The sequence below is a fragment of the Lepisma saccharinum genome, chromosome 6, assembly GCF_977018435.1.
Source record: "Lepisma saccharinum chromosome 6, izLepSacc3.1, whole genome shotgun sequence".
NCBI lineage: Eukaryota > Metazoa > Arthropoda > Insecta > Zygentoma > Lepismatidae > Lepisma > Lepisma saccharinum.
The window spans coordinates 57,865,867-57,871,866 of NC_139234.1; positions in this window are offsets into that span (position 1 = coordinate 57,865,867).

A 6,000-nucleotide genomic window follows, 5' to 3' on the forward strand; every position below is an offset into this window, starting at 1 on the left:
CCCTGCGTATCCCCGAACGGCCATTGAAGCCATGATCGGATGCAACGCCCCGAGCAGACAGATGGAAGCGAGGTGCTTTTTCCGCCTATCTTCGTCGCCGCGATGGAAAATAGGAAGAAAAATGAATGTTACGTCTAAGTCGAAGAGACAGTTTTCGCCCGCCAGGAGGACAGACTGTCATAGCCACGAGTATCGTCGGGACGCCGCAACGAGGACCGTTGTCATCAGCGAGGACCACGCCGCCATTGAGTTGGTATAGTATCCTCCAGTTATTTCTTTATGTGTGGGAGTGAACATTTGTCCACCTACGTCGCCACTGGTTCGTCATATCACAAAGCGAGATGAAATCGAACAATGTTGCCTGCAATTACTAATTATTTTGGCCAATCAAATCAAAAGTACTATAAATCTTCAAAAATTAAGAACCTATTTCGCTCACCCTTCGAAATTCTAAAAATGTAAAAGACCTACTATTTGTTAATGTTTTCCTATTCTCGCGCCGAGTATTTATATAATTAATTATTTGACTTTTACCGTGCTCTTTGATATATATAGGTATTAGAAAAACTAGGTACTAAATAGTATAGCTGAGTTAATCATTTTGAATATATCCTAGTTTATATTACAGTCGTTTTTTTTTTTATTGTCAGCAATCGCGTACTGGTAATCAACTTAATTTCCTCTTGTCATTCATTTAGTGTATGCTTATTTGCATTGTAGTGCCTCAACAATGTGTAATGTCAATTATTATTTACTTTTGTAACTATGACGCCTAGCTAATCGCGTCTCATACGTGACAGAGTGCTGGCCGCGCGTATTTACATTGAAAGCAAGCCTACAGCGCAGAAGAAATAGCTTGGCAGTGACGTCATCTCCCACCTTCACCTCTCCTTCCAGAAGCGAAGGCTCATTCGCTAGAGCGGACGACAAGGTGGCGTGCAAACCAATCGAAATCATTCCGAGAGGGGTGATGCAGGCGTGCAAATCCCCACACTGCTAATTAGTCTAACAAACCGCAGCTACGAGCGAGGGATTGCAGGCTATTTTGTTTCTTTGTTAGGGAGGGTTTTTTGGTTGGTTTTGTCATTGTTGTACAATGAGCAGTGGAGTAAAGAAAGGTAAGCCCTTGCACAGCGATACAAGAGAAATAGTTTTCAATGTGTATAAGTACTTTGATTGCGATGAAAACAAAACCACAGCTGTTCACAGAACGCCCGTGGCGACAGGTGTCAGTGAAAGATCTGTGTGGAGAATTTTGAAGAAGAAACACAAAAGTGTTGCGGGAAATCTTTTTCAACGGCGGGAAAAAACCGACCGAACGCCCAGCAACTTGTCACAAATCTGGATTCTTTTGATGAAGCAGTCGTGCGCCAAACAATCCATTGTTTAATACACGAAAGGCATTGTTGTCACCATACATAAACTGATGAAGGAACTGCAAGAAAATGTTAATTTTAAGGTTTCGCGTTGGTCGTTGCGTATGATCATAAGAAAATTAGGATTCAGATTTAAAAAAGCACAGCATAAACAGCAGGAAGCTACTCCTTGAACGAAACAGCATCGTTGCGTTGCGGCGATCATTTTTGCGTGAAGTTAAAGAACTGCGCACAGAGCAAACCGCCGGTCTTTCATTTACATGGATGAAAGTTTCGTGAACACACACCACACTGTCCCCAAAGTTTGGCTGGATTCCAAAGATTCGGGGGGGGGGGTTAAAAGTGCCAACAGAAAAGGGTCCCAGGTTTGTTATTGTGCATGCCGGTGGTGAAAGTGGATTTGTGGAGGGGCGAAGTTAGTGTTCCTTTCAAAAACAACTTCTGGTGACTATCATGGGGAGATGAACGCTAACCATTTTATGTTGTGGTTCGAAGAACAGCTTCTTTCCAATCTGCCCCCAAACTTGTTATTGTGTGTGACAATCCTCCATACCACACACAACAAGTTACTGAAAAAAATCCCAACATCAAACAGCAGAAGGATGAAATGAAGTCGTGGCTATCATCTCACAATATTCCGCATGCAGAAGGTTTGCTGAAAGCCGAATTATATGAAATAATTAAAATAAACAAACATAAAATAAACATCTAGCAGTGCTAACATTAAATTGAAGATTGGTAGTTTGCACCGCGATTCTTGCTGCTCGTACTCTTACTCGTGCTATGGTTCCTTTCATAGTAGTTGGCAACGCTGACTTAGCAGGGAGTGACGTTACTGCCAGGTTATTTCTTCCCGGGTGTAAGGGGCTAATAGAAATCTCAAATATTCGAAGGTACACGGGAAATAAACCAAAGAGGCGGTTAGATATTTTATCATGTAATGGTATATTGTGTTCACCCCTGCAGCGTGTGTGTGTGTGTGTGTGAGTGCATGATGGAATGAGAGCGAGGGGATATGTACAAGTAATGTGTTATATTATCATTGTTGTGTTTATTTTTGCCGAATACACGTATATATTCGTTATCCTACAGGTGTTCTTGATTTATTTATATGTATGTATAGATGTATATCCTCGTATGGTCAATATTTTTGGTTTTAGTCCTGAGTTTGAAGCTGTATAGCTTGTCTCCATTGACCAGAAGGGTTATAGTTTTCTATTATTACCACAATTATTATTACTATTATTGCTATAAATGAATAACAGCACCACTTTATGCACGACGTGGCTTACCGCCGGAGGTGTAAATAACCGACCCGGTGACACGAACCTGGAATTAAACCGTTAGCTGGTGGTAGGAATCGTGTTTCCTTAACCGGAGACGCGAACCAAGGACCGACGACCGTCCAATCGGGCGGCCGCGGAGCCCTGAACCTACGGACCAGCGGTAGAGTTGTTTGGCACCTCGAACTGGGGACTTCGGTCTCCCGGACGAGTGGTCAAACCCTTTACAATTTGGCATCCCGAACAGGCACCGGTCTTCTTTTTCGCCTTCGTCGGGAGTGTCAGGGTAGTAGTTTTACAAGTGCATAATATTTTTTCAGTAAGCGTTGAAATGTTTTTATACGTATTTTGCTATGTTTATTGATATCCATATTTAGTATTCGGTGTTTATGTTATCTCGGCGCGAATTTGATTAACGTAAAGGGCAATTATGTAGGCAAAGATCGGCAAGGGCGATATTTCAAGGAAGTATGTTATACAGATTTAGTGGCAATTTTTTTGTGTGTGTGTGCGTCGTTTTTAATTTTACTAGGCTTCTACATGGTAGCAGGAAAGGACCCGTCGTGCCCTCCTCTCTGCATTTTTGATAGGTAATTGTTTGTATTGTTTTTCTATAGTGCGTTATATGTTTTTGAAGTGCAGACTTATTTTCTGACGACCTCAGGACGTAGTGAGTGTTTCTAAATATCTAATGAAATTGAGAAGTGAGAAAATTATTTATGGAAAGATGAGCGAAGCACGGAATTGTGTAGTTTGCAGGATTGAAATCCCATTAGGTGAAATGGACCTGTCGAACGAAGCGCAGCCGCGCTGTAGAACTTGTGTTATTTCGTCAGGAACTTCAGGACACGGGGGCTTAGTTGTAAATACTGAATCCACGCCACCTTTTGAAGACCTAAATCAGCTGACCGTTTCCCCCCCGGAAGAAGTCGCCCCGATGGAAGAAACAGAAGATGCATTGAAGAATGGCGCCGGCACCAACGACAGGATGTTCGAGATGATAAGATAGCTGATCCGGGCGGAGCATGCAGAAACACAAAAGCGAATCGAACAACTTGAAACCCGATTCCAGGAAGTGGTGCGTGTTTCGGTGGAACAAATCACTGAACGTCTTTCCACGCGCTTGCAAGACAGTGAGGAGAAACTCACCGCGGAAATCGCTCGCTTGGATTCCCGTGTTGATGACCAGGACCAGCAGTTGGCAACACTGTCGCGACGGACAGACCACACGGAAGAGGAACTGGCGCTAATGAGAAAATCTTCGGCCCAGCTTGAGGCGAGCTGTCACCAGAACTCTGAAGGTTTGAGAGAGCGCGTGACGAGAACAATAGGCGAGGTTGAGGACCATTCGCAAAGGATACAAGCCTTGGAAAGAAAAATGGACAGTTTGGACCTTTCTCACCCTCAGCGCGAGAAACGCCCACGGCTACGAGGACAAACCCAGGTACTTCGGCCACCAGCAATAATGAAGACCCTTCGACTGAACTGATAAGTGTCAATGAGCCAGCGATAAATGAGAGTTTCCCTGGTTTACCCACTCGACCAGCGACCAACAGCTGCGAAGTTCATTATTCGGCACCCACAATTGCGAAGCGAGCTATTTTTCCACTTGAATACAAGAACCATTTCAAAAGATTCAACGGGGCTGATCGGGTTTTACCCTTTGCATTTTTAGAACGGTTTGAAACTACCTCAGAGGAGCTGTCCTTAGGGAATAATGAAAGGATCCTGGTTTTGCGAGGCTTGATGGAAGATCGGGCGAAAAATTGGTTTCAAACGAATGAAAGGCATTTCACATCTTATGAAGCTTTCCGGGAGATGTTCCTAGGGCACTTTCAGCGGCCGATCCAAGTAGAACGGATGTTAATGGAACTGCGCAACGAACGTTACAACCGAAACGCGGGAGTTACTTACGCGCAATATTTCTGGAAAAAATATAATGAATTCAAGGCACTGCAGCCTCAAATGACGGCTTCAGAAATAATCGCGGCGCTGATATATCATTTTCCTCAAAATGTCCGGCGTCACCTTAATGGCAGTTGTGTGTTCGACCCCGACTCGATGTCTCTGACGCTGGAGAACCTGTACCAGTGCTCAGAAGAAGAAGAACGCGACAGGACAGAGCGCTGGAATAAGCGTCCCAGAGGAGAAGATGATCGTCACGGCCGGAACCGACGCCAGCGAGTTCAGATGGTTCAGCGAGGACAGCAACACGATCCACGCGCCAATGATCAGAACTTTCATCACTTACCACCTTCGCCACAGAGAGAACAGCGGCAGTACCAGAGAGGCAGACGTGGAGGAGGAAATATGCGTCGACCGCCGCACGGCACAGTGCAGGGCAACCGCGACGATAAGTTTCAACTAGGTCAGGTACGTAATGGGTATTACCGACCCCACGATCGATCAAGGAGCCCGCAGTCGGACCGAGAGACTGAAGAGCGACCTTCGTGGATGAATGAACCGCGAAGGGATGGAAATCAGGTGCAAACAAGAAGTGACTCTCCAACACCTGGCGCTTCCGGACTTCAGCGTTCCGGAGACCGCTCTTAGAGATTTGAAGTTTATGTTAATGGACTAGTTATATTTTTATATTTTTCTCTTGTGTCATTATTGATTTTTTATATGAGTGTATTCCAATGTATTATCTTTTTACAACCTTTAAGGATTGTTTTATTGTGTATTTACTCGTAAAAGCATTTTACATGTATAGATTCATATACAGGGTGTTTCAAAAAAGTGTTCATATACAGGGTGTTTTAAAAAAATATGTAACCTTAAAAAATCTCCCCAGCCGAGAGCGATTTTAAAGCGTACAATTTTTTTTGAAGTTAGGGGGGCGAGATGTGACAATTACTTTTGTCACCAGTCTTTTTTGTAGTTTATGTGAGTGTATTTTAGAATTTGGTAAATACTCTTTAACAACTTTCTGTAGCCAGTTGTGCTTTTTGTTGGCTTTTCTTGGATTTTCGGTTCTAGACGGCGAGGGTAGGAAAACAATACCGAATTGTGGAATTTATGACACTAAGGGTGACTTTTACTTGTCCAGCAATAGGAACAACGTCCAAGCTGCCGACCGAGGGGGAGTTCTTTCGCAACACGTGTGAGGACTGCTCTGTTTTTTTTCTTCACCCCCAACCACCCAAGTAGACAACGAGCCTGGAAGAAGTACCACCGTCCAGCATTTTTTCTAAGCTAACGAACTGCGAGGCGGTTGATTTTTGAAGTTTCAAGATTTCCTTAAATACCCCTGGACTCCAGAGGACCGACACAGTTTAGCGCCATAACCAGACCGAACACCATCTCCGCGTCACTTTGCGCGAGATTCGGAACTTTGCTTT